Genomic DNA, 20,077 nt, shown 5'->3' with positions numbered 1-20,077 from the left:
TATTTTAGTCTTTCATTACTATCAAATTTTGAATATGGAGCCAAGCAAATAAATTCAATTTTATATATTTGGAAAAAGAGTTAGAAAGCATTTTCTAGTAAGTACATATACAAGTACATACACACACACACACCCCAACACAGCCATGCACTCACACACACACACAGACACACACACTCCAACCAACTGTCATGAAATCATTGAATCAAAACACAATGCTTTGGAAGCTAAATTTGCCAAGTTTAAACTAACTAAAATGTTTGAGATTTTAAAACAATCCTTTAAGGATTTTAGTTTATGGAAGTTAAGATAATTTCTAATTCTCCAAGAATAATTTAAAACAAATTTAAACGTTCAAAGGTTTTCTTGAACCTCATAAAACTTTGCATAATAATAATTGAGGACTAAAAGTAGGTGCAGAAGGGAGAAAATAGAAAGACAAATTGTCCATATTCAAATAGAAAATGGTCCAGAATTTTCAGAAATGAAGAATGACATGAAACACACATGTGCACATGAGACTAACCATGAAGTTTAATTTTTCTAAGTGATAGATTAAGTGTTTAGTAAGAGATGTTTCAAAATGGAAAATCTTTTTAAGTTAGACACCAACACTGTTAAATATTACTAGGTTTTCTCTCTTCTTATATTATTATTATACCCCGTATAACAAAATAATTTTTTTCCTGAAATGTTATCCTGAAATTTTGAAAGGACAGAGACTAGAAAGATGTATATTTATTTGGGGAATCATTTGACAAATGTAAGCATAGCAAATAAAATGAAATATCTCCCCCATAGTAACAAAGGGTTCATTGTATCATCCTAGAGCTAGAGAATAATAGTACCAAAATGATAAGAATTATTGGCATTAGTGGGGAAAAGAAAGACAACATGCAAACAAAATGAAATCAAGTTATTCTATGAATTGTCTCCCAATTAACCTTTAAGTTGGGAACTCAGAACTAGCCACAGGTTTTTTGAAAAGGCCTGGATAAGCTAAATAAAATTAAATATTTCTGTGGTTTTTATGTCGAATCTGTCAATCATATGATGTCATTTAGAAGATGTCATAATAATCACTGTGCCAAGTTATAACAAAGTAATGGCTTTTAAAGGATGACAAAGTACAATTTACAGTAAAATCCTTTAGATAAATAGTAGCTACTTGAGATTAATAGAAAATAAATGATTAAAGCAATATTATTTTGCTTTTATTGGCAGTGAAACAGAAAAAAAAATCATACACTTTCCATGGGGAGCACATGACACGCAGGGGAATGCACCCTGGCTGTGAGGCTTCCTGTTTCAATGCCAGCATGGGGTTGGAGCTGCAGCCTAAGATCTTGCTTTACTTTAGCTCCCTGCTTGAAAAGATCTGGATACTTAAAATGGTTGGCTCAGGGTCTCAGCTGGAAGTGAGCTGCCGTCTCTGACTCACCCATGTCATACTGGAATCATAAGTTTGGTTCATGCACAAACTTAGGGTTTACTTACCCTACATTCACTCCAATTTTGTGATGTGAGACTCCAGAAGGAGGATTTTCACCTTGGACTTTGTTTAGAATTGTTTCTTTCAGCAGAAAGCAGGAAAGATCACAACAGTTGCAGAGTTACTACATCAAGAGGCTTCTACTCCCCAAGGGAGGAACTGGATAAGTCTAAGAACTGCACAAAATTAACTCACAAAGAAGAATTAAAAACAGAAGACGTTTACCTACGTAACAAACCTGCACATCCTGCACATGTGTCCCAGAACTTAAAATAAAATAAAATAAAACTTTTAAAAAGAATAAATAGGTAAGAAAATCTAAAACTAAGAGATATTCTTAAACCTAACAATGAAAGAATTTACATCCAAGTTGAAATAGAGTTGATGGAATACTTTTGGAAGCGGATCATAAAATAAATATAACAAAAATTCTTTAAAAGATAAGTAAATAATACTCATGAAAAAAGAATACAATTATGCAACAAAGTAAAAAAAAAAAGTTTTCTTTGCTTTCTATGAGGGATTATAGATAGATATGAGGAATTGTTCCAGAACAGAGCCAGATACATAAATAGAAGTCACAGGACCTAGAGAACAGAATGAGAAGCTCTAACAGAAGACCAAAAGAAGGTGCAGAAGAGAGAGAAAATAGACAAATTGTCCATATTCAAATATAAAATGGTCCAGAATTTTCAGAAATGAAGAATTACATGAAACACACACACATACACCATCAAACAACAGAAAAGTCCCTTTCATTTCATACATATGTGAAACACTTGAAGAAGTAAACAACATTTAAAAAAGCATAGGACTAGTTAGAGATGAAGAAGAGATTTAAAATACCATAATAGAATTTCCAATGAATTTGATAATCTATGTCAAATTGATTTATGTTTAATAGAAATGTAAAAATTAACAAAATTGACGTAAGATGAAACAAACCACTAATAGATGAATAACATGAACAAAATTTAACAGGTATATGAAAAGTGACCTATTTTAGATGTCCCTTCAATTGTGGAAACCGGGGAGTTGCTACATGTATATTTTTTAGGAGATAATGTTTTTCTGGGTTTTAAAATTGTTCCTATTGCAACAATTTCAAACAATGAAATAATCAGCACCCTTGTGTTTTTCCATTTTTGCAGCCTAGTCCAAAGATGTTTAGATCCCGGAAGGGAACTTGCTGGCTTTTCACCTCAGCATATGTGGGCCAAACTAATATCACAAGGTAAAATGTTTTTATTGGCACCTATCTCCTATTTTGATGCTTACACTAAGGTAATCTATCATTCCAGCTGATGGCTGGTTGGTGACTGTTGTAGCACTCTACCTCCAGGCATCTATATTGCTCATTACTGAGTCTCCACATTCTTTTTTATCTTACCTCATTGTTGATTATAATCAATCACTACTCTCTAAACGGCTTCATATTCAATAATAGTAATAAGGTCTTAGCACAGCATATAAATTTCAAATATTAAAAGAGTAGAAATATGTTTTCAGAAATTGGTTGAATTTTCACAGAACTTTAATTTTGTATTCAGTTTATAATGCTGCTTTAATTTTTCTTAAGGAAAATTCTTTAATTTTTCTTAAGGAAAATTCTTTCTTGTCAACAAGATCATTAACAGTTCCAGAGAAAGCCAGGCAAAGCTATGAACACAGAGTTCACAAAGAAATACAAGGAACCAATACGTACACTAAAATAAACTAAATCTCAAGAACGACTTTAAACAGCATAAACAATATCGTGGTAAGCTTTTTCATCTAGATGGTCTAAAGTAATAGGCACTTTCCTGCATTAAAATTGGCATATTCTGTTTATAAACTTATTTTAAAATTTTTAGCAAATTAAAATACCTTTGATCAGGCAGCTCTAATTCCAGAAATTTAAGCAACGAAATTACTCAAACACTTACCTGATGTTTAGTGCAGCTTTTTAATAACTTGGAAGTGATTTTAATCTCACTAAAGGGACTCTAATTAGAAATATTATGGTCAATTTAAACAATGAAATAATACCCCAGCCATTAAAAAGAAGAATGCATCACTGTATCTGAAAGTGATATGGGACAGGGGAGTTTGGGAGGGATAAAAGTGTTATTTCTCATTTCATCATACGATAATTTTTACAACTAAATTAATATTTAAAATGTTAAAATCCAATTAAATATCAAAATGATCTATTGATATAACCTCAACATTACAATTCTGATATAAATATTATTGGAATGTGGTGGAATGGAAAGCATACATGCACATTTGATTTGATTTGCTAATTTCCATTTAGGAGTTTGAATCTGTATTCACAAGTCAGGCTGTCCCTTGGAGTTCCTTGTGCAGTCTTGTCGGGAGCTGGTAATACATTCGTAAGATAGAGCACTACAAAAGCTCTTCTGCCTACTGAAGAATTTTTCTCTTCTGCCTACTGAAGAATAATTTGGTTTTTTTTCCTCAATTAAGGAAAATGGTAGAAAACAGTTTTGGGGAGACTTTGTGGGATTTTGTTTTAGATATAAGCCTGGCAGATCACAGATAAGAAAAAAGATATTGAGACCATTACAATCTTCTATTTGGCTTAACTTTAAGCCCTTCCTCCTGGTATAAATGTGAGGGCCTCCCAAAGCACTCAATTTGTCTAAGTGCTTCTTGTTTATTGGGAAGAAGGGATCAATAGTCTTCAAACATCTGTCTCCAGGATTCAGAATTCAAACATTTTTGGAATAAATTTGGGTGGGTGAAACCAAGATACAGAGGTAGGGAGGTGATTGGAGAAACAAGTAAAATTACCATGATGTTAGGGATAAGGCATCCAGGGGGTTGTTTCAGCTGGGAAATTGAGAGCAGAAAGGAAGAGTGTTTTCCATCACATTCTGTTGGAAATGGTTTAGACCTAGGAGAACTACTTAATCTGAGAATTAAAACATCAAGGTCGTCACAGCTGTGATCATACTTGGGGACAAGTCAAATTAAGCTGATGCCCTTTTGTGAGCAGATTTAACCTAAAGAAATTCTTTGCTATCTGGGCTTTGTCTCAGTGACAGACCAATTCTTATTCTGGAGAGATCCCAGAAATTGTCCCCAGTTTTCACAGCTTTAACCACCACGTAGGTGGGGTAATGGAAAGCACTCACTCTCTAGAACCTGGCTAGATTGAGCACTTTTTGTTGTTGTTTTTTTTTTTTTTTTTTTTTTTTGAGATAGAGTCTCGCTCTGCTGCTCAGGGTGGAGTGCAATGGCATGATCTCGGCTCACTGCAACCTCTGCCTCCTGGGTTCAAGCGATTCTCCTGCCTCAGCCTCCTGAGTAGCTGGGATTATAGGCACATGCCACGAAAAATACTAATTTTTGTATTTTCAGTAGAGATGAGGTTTCACCATGTTAGTCAGGCTGGTCTGGAACTCCTGACCTCATGATCTGCCCTCTTCGGCCTCCCAAAGTGCTGGGATTACAGGCGTGAGCCACCGTGCCTGGCCTTTTGCACTCTTTTAACTGGGAAACTTGTCAGCCCACCGTGGCTACTTGAAGGGCTGATACTGAAAGACAAGATGCCACCTGCTACATGTGTTAGCTACTGAAACAGGAACTTTTCTTGAGTTACAACATTTAACACAGGCACTGTTGGTCAGTGATAACAAAGACATGAGATTTTTGATATATCAGCAGTAAGTTATTAATATAAAACAGCAGAAAAATATACTAAAACTGTGAAGTGCAAGTATGAAAATACCATATCATTAGATAAGCATTGGAATAAGTATAACAAGATTTTATCATTTGAAGTCATTTAACTTTGCAAAAGTATAAATAAAACATAAATCTCTCTAATAATGAATAAACACATGGAAAGTTTAAAATCCCCAAACTAGAATTTGATTTGCAATAAGTTAACTTTCATTTATATCCTTCAAATATTTATCCCTCAATTTTATGCCAGCAATTTGTCAATGGTCCAAAACTTAGTGATTTCCTGAAATAGTTCTTCAGGTTTTTTTTTCTTTGAAGAGAAGGTAAACAGAATTCTTTTATTTAAAAAATGTTCCTCATAAATACCAAACAAGAAATACTATTAGCAATCCCATTTTTTTCCTTTATGTATATATTTATCAGAATGCAGTAGTAAGTTTACATTAAAAGAAAAAATAGAGAAATTTTAAATAAATTTTTTTATATGAAGTTTGGGAATGTTAGGCAGGCCACGCTGAAAAATGTATATGCCATCAGTACATCATGTTGTCACATAATAAGCATTAAGATGTGTAAATACTGCACAATCATTTGACCTCAAAATGAAATTTTTATTCTTTCAATAAAAAATATTGGGCAAAATGGATTTTAAAGGTAATAAATACTAATCGTGTCAAATAAATATTTTAATAGCAGTTTAGCAAATAAATGCATATATCTATTTAGTACAGTTGTCCCTTGGTGTCCATGGGTAATTGGTTCCAAGACCCAGGTGGGATGCTCAAGTCAGTGAAATGAAATGGCATGGTTTTTTCATAGAACGTTTAAATAATTTCTATGTTACTTATAATACTTAGTACAATGTAAATGCTATGTAAGTAGTTGTTACATTATATTTTATTGTTCTAGTGTTATTTTTATTATTACATTGTTATTATTATTTTTTTAATATTTAGATCCTTGGTTGGTTGGAATCGGCTGCGCAGGAACCTTGTGGATATGGCAGGTGGACTGTGTGTTTCATTCTAATTCCTAGCATTCATTTTCTTTGTAGAAAGAATACTTGCCCAGTCTGTTCTGTGTTCTTTTTGAGTGCTTTGCTCGTGTTTCTCCGGTGAGGGATTGATCTAGAGAATATAATTTTCCATTACACTAAGGGCTGGATATGGTTGGAGGAACATAAGAAAACACGGAAGGGAAACTGAAGGTAAATATTGAAATGACAGATGAGATTTATAAAGGAGAAGGGGAGTGCTAACATTCAGAAAGCAGATACTAGTACTTCATTAGTTTGAAAGCATTGGCTTTTATAAATTCTTCGATCAAATTAGTTTAGATAGAAAATAACATTTTTTTTTCTTCTTTTTTTTTTTTTTTGGGACGGAGTCTTGCTCTGTCTCCCAGGCTGGAGTGCAGTGGCACGATCTCAGCTCACTGCAAGCTACCCCTCCCGGGTTCATGCCATTCTCCTGCCTCAGCCTCCTGAGTAGCTGGGACTACAGGTGCCCACCACCACGCCCGGTTAATTTTTTTTTTGTATTTTTAGTAGAGACGGGGTTTCACCGTGTTAGCCAGGATGGTCTCCATCTCCTGACCTCGTGATCTGCCTGCCTCGGCCTCCCAAAGTGCTGGGATTACAGGCATGAGCCACCGCACCCGGCCGAAAATAACCTCTTTGACACAGATTTTGTCAGATACGCCACTGCGTAAACCAATATTCCTGATTAATGACCTTTCAATCAGTTCAACCATTTTGAGTTTTAGTTGGTCATGAATAATTTCATTGTTTGCTCCTTTTTTTACCCAAAGTTCTCTTTCCAAATAATTTGAAATTGACTCACAATTATCAGGTTTGATAATTATTGCTAATTTTGTTCCTTCTAGAGATATTTGCATTTTACAGAAATCAAAACTTTCACACTAATGGTAAATTTTTGGTGCTTTGTCTAGTTCTTTTTTTGACTAGTGTTTAGAAAAATAAGTTGTTTCTATGAAATAGCTAATTCTATGAAATCATTAACAGTATTATTTTCACTGGAATGAAGTAAAATTTAAGGAAATTTTAACACTATTTTATATATAATAAATTAATATTAATAGGAAATATGCTACTAATTTAAATTTATCTCCCCTTGGTCAACAGGAACTTTCAGAACATTTCTCCCCTAGAGCTTATAAATATGTGTATTTATGATAGTGCATGTAGTAAAAGTCCATTTTATCTTATATTTACAGATGGAACATCTCAGATTTGTTGTCTCCCAATTCCCATTTCAATCCCAGACACAGATAGCTTGAATGCTTGAGATGAAAACACACACTATGTTGGAGACACACACACACACACACAAACACATACACGCACACACACGTTGGATAGCCTTTCTTTGACCTTCTCAGCAGAGGTGGGGTATTTCTCAACCCTGTACTGATATTTTCCTATGAAAACTTCTTTCCACACCATGTGCCATCAGGCCTGTTAAACATTTTCTAGTTTCCTTCTTTTAAACAGAGCGAAGAATATAAGTCTAAGACCAAAGTTTACATTTCTAAATCTACCTGCCAATCAATCAAGCAATTCCTAAGCAGCAGTTACTACTGAAGCTGCTGGGTGGGTCTGCCACACAATCACAGCAAGACGACAGTGAGCCTAAGTGGAGTTAGACAGTTTCTCGCTCATGGCACAATAGACAGCATGAGCCTTAGTTGCATCACTTCCTCTTGTCCTCCCAGTCCCAAAGAAGGCGATGTGGAGCAAGCCCAGGTTAATGCTGCTCACACAGTGGGTCGTGGTTATGCCTGAAGAACGCTGAGCTTAGGAAGCTCTCCAACCTTATGAGGGGACCACAAGCACATTTGCCTGTCTTTCTCTCTGGAGAGAGATATTATCTTTATAATTCTAATCAGAGACAAATTTTCAGGTCAGAAAACAAATCTGCCTTTGGACAGAGTTGTTACTTTTATCACCCTGGAACATGTCAGGAGATGGGAGGAGGACTCCAACTTTAGAAATTTGAAATCTAAGCAAATCTGCTTCCTGTCCAGAAACATCTTCGCAAATACCTTGGACAAGTTTCCTTGAACAAGTTGCCAGTGTGTTTTGCTCAGATGTGCAGAAATGGCAGCTCCATGAATCATCTCCCTGCACTATATTTTTTCTCACCTTTGGTTCCTTTGCTGAAACTTTACTCCTGTTTTGCATTTTGCATTTTTTTCTTTCTCTTTATGTATTACAAAAACAAAATTTTATGATTTTCCTAATTATTCTTCAAGACAGCAATTCCCATGTGCTTTACTAGATATAAACAAGTGTATATGCTTGTTTTTGAGGTAATGGAAATTTGCAATTGAAGAGGAATTAATTTTTTTTATTTCCTGATATAGACACTTAACTCTGATTACTTTTTCAGATTGAATCAGTGTTAGTAGGACATTTGACCTTACAAATCTCTTTCTATTACAGAAAGAGACAAATTTGGATGTATGATCGCTGCTTTGGAAAATGCTAATATGATGAATTTAAAGAGACAGAGATATCAATGTACCCCTGATAGAGGAATAAGGAGAAAAATACATTGTTCATTTCAAATGAACAAATACTAAATTTCAAAAGTGTAATCTATTAAAGATATGATTACTAGGTACAGGGTCATATTTTCTTACCTCTGCAGCACCTGAAATCCATCTCAGATTAAATCAGGCTACCCTCGATTTTTGCTTTTTTTGATTATTTTTTCTTATTACCGGAAGTCTTGAGAGGAGGCGGTGGCCAAGTTCCATGTCTTGCAGCCAAGCAGCACTGTGGGATGGAAGGTGGAATGTCATGTGTCTGGTTTACAGCACTCACATGTCAGCTGGCAGTTAACGGAAGTGCTATTGATTGGTAAGCACCCAGAAACATCAGGCAGAAAACCTGCTCATACTGGTGCTTTAGCCTTGGTGATTCCTGAGAATTTTCACAAATTAACCTCATTTGCTGAGAGAGGCCAATATGGAAACTTAAAATTAATTAATGCATTAATTAGTTAATGTAGAGGAACACAAAGTCAAGAATGTGTTCCTTGTTTTTTTGTTTTAAATTGTCTGGACAGTTGAGAAAATGGTCTTAATTCTTCTAAATATTGGAAACCTGGTGTCTAGGCACAAAACTAGATTTCTGGCTTCACTGAGGAATAAATATATTTGTTGTTCCACTCAACAAGCAGAGATCAATACAGTATTTTAGGTCTATCGGGAGGAGGGGCTGTACATGATAACTTACCTAGTGCTTTTTGTCTAGCAGCAATGGACTTGGGATGTACCTCTGCCAAAGGACTAATTTTAGTAGGACTTTGAGACTGTTGGATAATAAACTGATCAATGCGATGAAGACCCCCGTTCCTCTGAACTCTTGGAGCTTATGAAAGTCTAGATGTCAAGCCAGAGAAATTGTGAAGATTATTCCTCCTAAAAAACAATCTCCAAAAAGATCAAGATGTATGTTCATATCTATTGATTTTGGGGAAGCTACTGTTTTCTATAATCCCTCAACTGGGGGTTTTATGCTCACCCTTTTCAACGTTCACTGATAGTGAGATTGAATAAGTCATCAATGAGAAGAGTGGTTTGAAAATATGTAATGTAGTACATAAATATTATGTAGAATTAAGAAGGCAGCACAATCCTCAATAAGGTCTAGATACTCAACTTACATTTAAAGCTCTAATTAATACTTCTGCTTTTTGAAATATACAGTTACACTGCTGTACGTTCCTAAAAGAATGCTACAGTTAGACGTTACAAAAATATTATGGTTCCCAAAATATAAAGTCATAAACCTATGTTTATAAAAACAATTGCATTATGAACCTGGGATATAATATATATCACAATCATTCAGCTTACAATACTGTGAGAGTGCTGATATGAGGATTTCATCTTGGTTAACTGAGGGAAATAATAATTTAAGATCATCAACATGTGGTCAACTTGAAATAAGAGCTTCTCAGTGTTATGAAAATTGTGAGTTTGTAATGGGTAACACAATCAGACTAAAATAAGCCTTATTAAAGCAGGTTTCTCTAAGGGTGCTTCTGCTTCATTTTGCCAATTCTGGACTCTGCAATCTTAATTTCAGTGGTTAGGGAGGATCTACTCCCTCTAACACAATACATGCAAATCATAAATTAGAATTGCTTGCATATAATGTAATAGAGAAGCTGTATTCAGCTTACTCAATTAGCAGAAATGTATATGCAACTGGTATGATACACATTAACAGATTGGAGTGCTAATATGAACATATCTATCTCTCTTATTTCAAAATTAAAACTGGTAGGGACCCCATTTTTCAGATTAGAAGGAAGTCCAGCATCTTTCTAAAGAAATCCCTCACTGCCTACATGACTTGTTAAGATAATTCAGAGACTTACTCCATACCAACTACCCATTCCAGAGTCCCAATTTTATTTAAAGACAAACTGTAGAATTCACTCAGTGCACAAGTGAAATCAGGTTTTTGCCTGTTTTTGTTCTTGTTGCTGCCATAACATGTCTCTCTTGCAAGCTGCTCCATGTAATCCAGTGTGTGGTTAACACACAGGTTGGCACAGTCCCTTCCTGGAACGTGGAGAGGCTCATACTTGGATTTCTCAGGTCAGGCTCATTGGTTAATGCTTACATGTTCAGACATTTTCCCCAAAGCATGGTTTCTAATCCAGGATGGCTGGTCCAGCCTGGGCTTCCAGCCACAGCTGGTCATTTTCCCAGAACCAGCTCTGGCGTGCTGCTTGAGTCACCAGCTCTGACCTTCCCTCCCTTCTGTTAAAGTTCCCTTTTAGGTGGCCTTAATGTCCTTTTCTGCTACTGTGGTTGGGGAAACCTCAGTCTTACAGAGGTGTTCTCCTTTTCTTTTCAACTGTGTGCTATTAAATCCTGGTCTTTGTTCAGAAACAAAAACAAAAACCTCAGCTCTTTACAAAAACTGAGTTTTCCATTTATAAGTCTAATTTTATAGCAAAGATGACAAATGATTACTCTTGAATCTTTTTATCTGCTGGATTCCATAGAGAAGATTTTAAGAGACTGGTGGGTTAGAGTGGTACAAGATTATGAGGGCAATTTCCCAACCAGTAAGAAAAGCCACAGTCACTCTAATCATTAGTTATATAATTACCTCTAAGAGTAGCAAAAGAAAAGATTCTGCTTTCAAATGACAGAAGCCCTGAAAATCTCATCTAAGGAACTGGAAATAACTTGTCTGTATTTTTTTCCTCTGTGCTCTAAATTCATTTTTAGTAACGGTGGAAGCAATTTGAAATGAAATACAACACTTAAAGCAAATGAAACGGAAATGAATGCCAGCAGTAAATGGCAAGAAGAAATCCAGTTCAGTGTGTTCCTCAGAAATCCTGTCTCTTGGGACTAAATGCTGCAAATTTAACTCTTATCCTTGTTTTTCAGGTTTTACCATCTCGAAGCTATCCATTTTATATTAAATTAGTTCTGTTATAGTATGTCAATTTGTATTCTTAAGAGCACAAGTTTGGCCTCAAATAGACCTGAGCTGAGATCCAATTCTTTAATTTATGTGTGCTGTTTTCTTTTTCCATAGATTTAAAGTGGAAAAAATGCTACTTACATTTTATTTATGAAGGTTAAAGATAAAGTGTCTGATACGGGACCTATCATATGTGGTAGGCACTTAGTACATGGTAGCAATTATGATTATTATATCTGATATTAGCATTATTATGATTTGTTTTAATCTTCCAAGTATCAACTGTTTCTATTACATTTGTGGTAAATACTCCTAAACAGAGTTTTTAAGTTCAAGTGTTCAAAGTTGTTAGAAACAAAGATATTTGACAATAACATAATCATATCACATGACCTCATGATTTAACCACCTCCCAAAGTTGCCACCTCTTAACATCATCACCTTGGGGGTGAGGTTTCAACATATGAATTTTAGAGGAGCATAACATTCAGACCATAGCAATAATGAAGCTAAAGAGTTTATTCATAGATAAATGTTAGGAAGCAGATACTATTTGTTAGGAAAAGTGTCCACAATTAGGGAGAAGTTAGATGTCTGGTGTCATCTTTGATTTTTGTGTTTCTTCCTGAACCCTGTTGCCTGGCTTCCTACACTATTTCTTGTGTCTTTTTCTTGTAGCTAAACTTAAACATTTTTTCCCTGAATACCATTCTACAATCAATTGTGCTTTTATCCAATGGACTTTCATTGAATGTCCCCTATTGGAAATTTTAACAACAATTTAACAACTATTTATTTGATACTTTCTGTATAACCAATATTATTCAACATCCTGGGAACACATACATAAATAAAACTTGATCTCTGCTCTCAGAAAAGTTGATCTATTTGGAAAGGTATCAAGGAAATAAACAACCTCAACATTATCACATGGTTTTATAATAACATAATTTCTTAGGGGTTCTGTGGTTGGGGGAGGAAACACCAGGAACTGTCTTGGAGGAAGCTGAAGTTTTTGTACAGTCTTCATGAATGAAAAGTTTATAAGAAGGACAAGTATAGAACTAGAGTTTCTGGAATTGGAAACATCATAAATAAAAGTACAGATGCAGAATATCACCATGTAATATGTGGAAAACTGAAATTGGCTTGTAAATTATAGGGTTGGTGGTAGTAATTGATAAAGCCATAGAGATGCACAGATGCCCCATGTGAGAGGGTCCTGTGTAGAAGGCTAAAGTGCATGCATTTCATCTCAAAGACAATGAGAAGCTCCTGCAAGGGCTGTTTAAGTGAAGAATAATGTGCCATTTAGAGTTTATAAGTACTGAGTAGCAGTCATTCACAATTCAAGCCAATTCTGATTCATACTAACAAAATTGAGAGTTCAGAAATAATTTGGCAAACATAGAAAGACGTATTCAAAGTCAAGATTCAATTCTCCACATGTATCCTATTCCATTCGCTCAAGCCCTGGCTCCCTGAGAGAAATCCAGAAAAACTGCCCTTCACTAAGGATTTGAGAAATACAGTGTTGAGGAAATCACGTGGTCTTTTTATAATAGTGATTTACTCATTGTTTTCTCCAAGGTAGAAATGCTGGTGGCAAACACTACAAATAAAATGGATTGTTACTTTGGTGTTTACCAAAGAGAAGGTGCCTAAGACAAATGCTGTTATTAGGAAATGCAAACCAGGAAAGTAGGGGTAAGACAGAGAAGGATGGAGAACAAATATCTGAGTGTTAATAACAGGCTGGCAGTAAAACTGATAGCTGGATCTTGTAGGAGTGTCCTGTCAACTACATCTCAGGACAGTACATCTTGGAGGATGAAAGAAGAATTTATTCATCAACTACTGTCTCCACTGTATTCTCATTGTGTGTCCCTAACACTACCTACTTGGGTTTGCATCTTAAAATCCACCAGGGAAGCCCTGGGTGGGAAATGAAGCATATGTAGGGTAATGGCATGAGGGAATGTACTATTGGGTTTTACTTACATGAAGTCATTAGAACCCATACAGACTGAGCCACTTCTATTGTGGCCAGGTGTGGGTGGTGGTGATCAACAGCCCTGAGGTTGAGAGAAATCTGCAGACTGTCATATAGACACCCTATGGTCAATGGGGATGAAACAATCACAGTGTGCAGAGACTGTATTGGAGCACATTCGTCTTCAATAGCTAAGGGGATGTGGTGTTTAAAACAGAGGGTAGGACTGGCATTACCATTACATCTCTGTGGTTTGTAGGATCTGCTGAGTTCTTTCACACTGGCTAGTTGGTAGTAAGGTATCTAGGATTGTTTCTGATAGTCCTTATGTTCTACTTCAGTTGTTTAAATATAGGAATTCCAACTATCACGAATAGAGATCTGACTTGAGTAAACATGATTGAGATTATATACACCTGTTCCCAGTATCAGATGAAGGCTCAGGGTGGTCATAGACATAGACACTTTGAAGGAAAAAAAAAAACAGTTGGGTTTCCTGAAACAGGGCTTCATGATGGCTGAGTAGAGGCATTCAGTACTTCCCTCCCTCACAAAAAACAAAATTGTGAGGAGATCATTATACTTCAAATAGAACATCTGAGACAGAATGATGCTGGAATTAAAGAGAGAAGTGACAGGAAACACTTAAGGCAAGAAAGGAGAGGAAAGTGAGGCAATCTGCCCATCTAGGATCAGCCAGGAGCCTGGAGAGGCTTCCGATCCAGGGAAAGAGTAAATGAGTGACCCTCATTGGTTCATATTTCCACCACAGACCCTTGTAAACCTTGCCACAAAAGAAACTGTCAAACCATGCGGGCCCTGAGACTAAGATAGGTGGCTTCCTGTAGAACACATCATGGATTGCTCCAAAGAGGGAGCTCACACCAGGTTCCACACCTGCCTCCTGAGTCCTGAGAAGCTACAGAAAGGCACTATTTTGAGATCCCAGCCCCAGCCAAATTGCATCTTACCCTGGGGCCCAATAGCCTTTCATCTCCACATCCTTGGAGCCCAATTACCACCACTGAAAGCAACCCCACCTTCCCCAGCAGCAAGGCTGAAGCATAGCCACTGCCACCCAATCTGAACAATCGACCAGGAGCCTAGGGATCACCCTACCTCTGCTTGCCACAGCCAGGGCCCACATGTCCCACTGGAGAAACTGAGGACTGGTCTGCTGACCTGGTTTCCATCATCCCCCACCCAGCATCAGACTCCTAGGTGTTACCCTACTCATTCACTACAATTGGCACCTTAGCAGTCCCCATGAGGGCCTGATGATGGGCCCAACCAACCTGTTGCTACCACAACAGCTGGCACCCACCCACATGCACCACATCCAGGCCTAGGAATTGACATGCACAGCTCACTGCAGTCACTGCTAACACCAGTGTGGACCACTTGGGAACCAGAAGATTGTTCAGTCATTGCTACTGCCATTTCCCATATCATGTCTAATATTCAAGAACCTAAGGACCTTCTCACTCAGCCAACTTCTGCCACTCCTCAGCAGCTAAACAACCTGCCTGGAGGCCCAGGAATTAGACTGCCTTGACTCAATAACATTAGTGACAGCAAGTGCCACCTTGGGGCCTTAGGACAGCGAGGCTTGGGCCCCACTGGGCCACCACTGGGACCTGAGGGCTGGTCAACTGATGTCCCTGTCCCCATCAAAAGTTCACTTCTAGAAACCACACCCTAAGTCATTGAGGAAATCAAAGACACCACTGACACTTTTTACAGCCAAATAAATCATGTGGCGACTACACTACAGCACAAACCCAGAATAAAAGTCAAAGTGCCCTACCCACCATAGTTACGTCTTCAGGAAAAAGTTATCCTATAAGAAAGCAAATTTTAAAAACTGAAATTAAACCAGATGCACAGGTATGAATGTAAGGACAAAATAAACATGAAAAAAACAAAATATAATACCTCCAAAGAAACAAAATGATTCTGCAACAAGAGATTCCAATGAAAAAGAAATGTGTAAAATCCTAGATAGATAATTCAAAATAATGATAGTAAAGAAGTTCAGTGAATTGCAACAGAATATAAAAAAAATACAAAGAAATCAGGAAAAAATCAGGATATTAATGAAAAATTTACCAAAGAGAGGGATATTATTTTTAAAAACTCAGAAATTCCAAAACTGGAGAATTAACTAAATGAAATATAAAATACATTTGAGAGCTTTAACAATAGATTAACTCAAGTAGAAGAAAGAATTTAGAAACTTAAGAACAGGTCTTTTGAAATTACCTAGTCACACAAAAATAAAGAAATAAGAATAAAAAAGAATGAATAAAACTTTACATGACATATAGGATGCCGAATGTGACAAAATATTCCATTTTTTTGGTGTCCCAGAAGTCAAAGAGAAAAATGAAAGGAAGAAAAAAACCTACATAATAAGATAATAGATAAAAACTTACCAAGTCTAGCAAGAGATTTAGATATCCAGATACAGGAAGCTCACAGATTCCCCCCAAAAGGATACAACTCAAAAAGTTCTCCAGTGCACATTATAGTCAAACTGTCAAAAATCAAAGACAGAAAAAATTTGCAAAACACCAAGAGAAAATTGTCTAGTCACTTATAAAGTAACCCCCAAGAGATTAACATCAAAATTCTCACCAGAAACTTTAAAACCCAAGAGAGAATGAGATGATATATTCAAAGTGCTGAAGAAAAGATATATTCAAAGAAAAAAGAAGCAGCCAAGTTTTTCTTTATAAATGAAAAAGGAATAAAATCTTTTTCAGATAAGCAAAAGCTGTGGGAATTCATCACCACTAGACCAGTTCTACAATAAATGCTCAAGAGAGTCCTACAGGTGGAAGTGAAGGAATAATATTTACTATCATGAGAACACACAAAAACATAAAACCCACTAGGTAGAGCAAAAACACAAATGAGGAAGATAAAGGACTCAGATGTTACCACTACAGAAAACTACCAAACCACAATGATAATAAGAGATAAAGGGACAAAAGATACATAAAACAGCCAGAATCAATTAATAAAAGGACAGAATAAGACCTCACATAAAAAGGGATTACACTTTCCACTTAAATGATACAGACTAGCTGAATGGATTAAAACAAACAAAACCAAATGACCCAACTATATGTTGCTTACAAGAAACTCATCTCACCTGTAATGACACATTTAGGCTGAAAGTAAAGGGATGAAAAAGGACATTGCATGCCAATAGAAACCAAAAAGGAGCAGGAACAACTATATTTATATCAGATGAAACAATTTAAGTCAAAAACAGTAAAAAGAGGCAAAAAGGTCATTATGTAATGATAAAAGGATCAATTCAGCAAGAAGTTTTTAACAATTTTAAACATATATGGTCCCTGTACCAGAGCACTCAGATATATAAAGCAAATATTAGATCTAAAGGGAGAGACAGACCCAACACAATAATAGTTGAGGATTTCAATGTCCCACTGTCAGCATTGGACTGATCATTAAAATAGAAAGCTAACAAAGAAACAGTAAATTTAAACTGCACTTTAGACCAAATGGATCTAATAAACATTTATGGAACATTTCACTTAATAGCTACAGAATATACATTCCTCTCATTGCATATGAAACATGCTCCCAGATAGACCATATGTTAGGACACAAAATAAGTCTCAACAAATTTTTAAAAATCAAAATTTACACCAATATTTTCTCATACCACAATGGAATAGAATTATAAGTCAATGACAATAGGAATTTTGGAAACTAAAAATTCATGAAAATTAAACAACATGCTCCTGAATGACCATTAGGTCAAGGAAAAAATTAAGAGATAATTTTTTTAATTTATTGAAAAATGAGAATTGAAATATAACATACTAAAACCTATGACATACAGCAAAAGCAGGGCTAAGAGGCAAGTTTATAACAACAAGCATCTACATGAAAAAGGTGGAAAGAATTCAAATAAGCAATCTAACAGTGTACCTCAAAGAACCAGAAAAGTAACACAAAACGAAACCCAAAATTAGTAGAAGGAAAGAAATAATGAAGATCAGAAAAGAGCCAAATGAAATAGAGACTGAAGTAAAAAAACAAAACAAAATAAAACAAAAACAAAGTATTACCAAAATGAAAAATTGTTTCTTCGAAAATATAAACTTCTAGCTAGACTAACCAAGGAAAGGAGAAGAACCAAATAAAATCATTAATGAAAAAGGTGATTATGACCATTGATGCCACCAAAATATAAATGATAAGCAAGGACTGTTATGAACAACTATATGCTAATTAACTAGAAAACCTAGGCTGGGCACAGTGGCTCAGGCCTGTAATCCCAGCACTTTGGGAGGCTGAGGCGGGCAGACCACAAGGTCAAGAGATTGAAACCATCCTGGCCAAAATGGTGAAACCCCATTTCTACTAAAAATACAAAAATTAGCTGGGCGTGGTGGCATGAGCCTATAATCCCAGCTACTTGGAAGGCTGAGGCAGGAGAATTGCTTGAACCTGGGAGGCAGAGGTTGCAGTGGGCTGAGATTGCGCCATTGCACTCCAGCCTGGGCAACAGAGTGAGACTCCTTTTCAAAAAAAAAAAAAAAAAAAAACCTAGAGGAAATGAATGCATTCCTGGATACATACAGCCTACTAAGATTGAATCAGAAAGATATAGAAAACCTGTACAGAACAATAACATATATTGAGATAAGACAGCAATAAAAAGTCTCCCAAGAAATTAAAGTCCAAGCCCACATGGCTTCACCACGGAATTCTACCAAAATTACAAAGAACTAACATGAATTCTTTTCAAACTACTCAAGAAGTTGAAAAAGAGATGATTCTTTTTAAATCATTCTACAAGGCCAGCATTACTAAATCCAGACAAGGATTTGGTACCAAAGCCAGACAAGAGCAGAACAAAAAAAGGCAAAATTCAGGCCATGTCCCTGATTAATATAGATGCAAAAATCATCAACAAAATACTAGCAAATTTAATGCAACAGCACATGAAATAGATCAATTGCAATTTATCTCAGGAGTGCAAGGATGATTCAATATATGTAAAGCAATACATGTAATCTGTCACATCAACAGAATGAAGAACAAAAACCATATGGTCATCTTGATAGATGCAGAAGAAACATTTGATAAAATTCAATATTCATTCATGACAAAAACTCTCAACAAACAAGGAACATACATCAAATAAGGGCTATGTGATGTAACTATTTGATCAACTGACAGCTAATTTTACACTGAAAGGAGAAAAGCTGAAAGCCTTTTCTCTAGAACTTGGAACAAGTTGAGGATGTCTATGCCTATTTTCACCACTTCTATTCAATGTAGTACTGGAAGTCCTAGCCAGACTAATCAGGCAAGAGAAAGAAATAAAAGGCATCCAAATTGGAAAAGGAAGTCAAATTTTACCTCTCTGCTTATCATATGATCTTATATTTAAAAATACCTAAAGACATCACCAAAACACTCTTGGATCTGGTAAATAAATTCAGTACAGTTGCAGGATACAAAGTCAACATGCAAAAATCAGTAGCATTTCTATACACCAACAATGAACTAGATGATAAAGAAATAAAAAAGGCAGTCACATTTACAATAGCTGCAAAATAATACCTAACAATAAATTTAACCAAGGAGGTGAAAGACCTCTGGAAGGAAAACTACAAAACTTCAATGAACAAAATTGAAGAGGACAAAAACAAATGGAAAGATATCATGTGCTCATGGATTGGAAGAATTCATATAGTTAAAATGACCATACTACTTAATCAATATACAGATTCAATGCAATCCCTATCAAAATCCCAATGTCATTTTTCACAGACATAGAAAAACAATCTTAAAACTTGTATGAAAACAAGAAAGAGCAATCCTGGAGGAAAAAAGCAATCTTGAAGAGGAAAAAATAACCTGGAGATATCACATTACCTAACCTCAAAATATATCACAAGGCTATAACAACCAAAACTGCATGTTATTGTTATAAACAAAGAAACAGAATGAACATCATAGAAATAATCACAAAAATAAATCCGTGCATTTATAGCCAACTCATTTTCAACAAAGGCACCAAAAATATCCATTGGAGATGAAACAACCTCTTCAATAAATGGTTCTGGGGTAACTGGATTGCCAAATGCAGAAGAATGAAACTGGCCCCTATTTCTCGCCATATACAGAAATCAGCTCATGATGGATTAAAGACTTAACATAAGACCTGAAACTATAAAACTAGTGGAGGAAAACAGGAAAAACACTTCAGGACATTGGTCTAGGCAAAGATTTTAGGGATAAGACCTCAAAAGCACAGGCAACAAAAACTAAGATAAATAAATGGGACTATACTAAATGTAAAAGCTTCTGCACAGCAAAATAGAAAATCAACAGAGTGAAGAAACAACCTGTTGAATGGAAGAAAATACTT

The 20,077-nt window shown here is 35.8% G+C and overlaps 1 long non-coding RNA gene across 1 annotated transcript in view; it reads right to left on the bottom strand.

The window, feature by feature from the left end:
- The window catches only part of LOC134732763 (uncharacterized), a 212,295-nt gene that overhangs the window by 22,132 nt on the left and 170,086 nt on the right, over positions 1–20,077 (bottom strand). The window contains exons 3-4 of the long non-coding RNA XR_010116247.1: positions 8,849–8,984; positions 1,498–1,573 (exon numbers count right to left, since the gene is read on the bottom strand). This is a non-coding gene — a long non-coding RNA (uncharacterized lncRNA). The remainder of the gene's footprint in view (positions 1–1,497; positions 1,574–8,848; positions 8,985–20,077) is intronic.

The sequence above is a fragment of the Symphalangus syndactylus genome, chromosome 16 (assembly GCF_028878055.3).
Source record: "Symphalangus syndactylus isolate Jambi chromosome 16, NHGRI_mSymSyn1-v2.1_pri, whole genome shotgun sequence".
Lineage (NCBI taxonomy): Eukaryota > Metazoa > Chordata > Mammalia > Primates > Hylobatidae > Symphalangus > Symphalangus syndactylus.
This window is presented reverse-complemented; position numbering and strand designations above follow the sequence as displayed.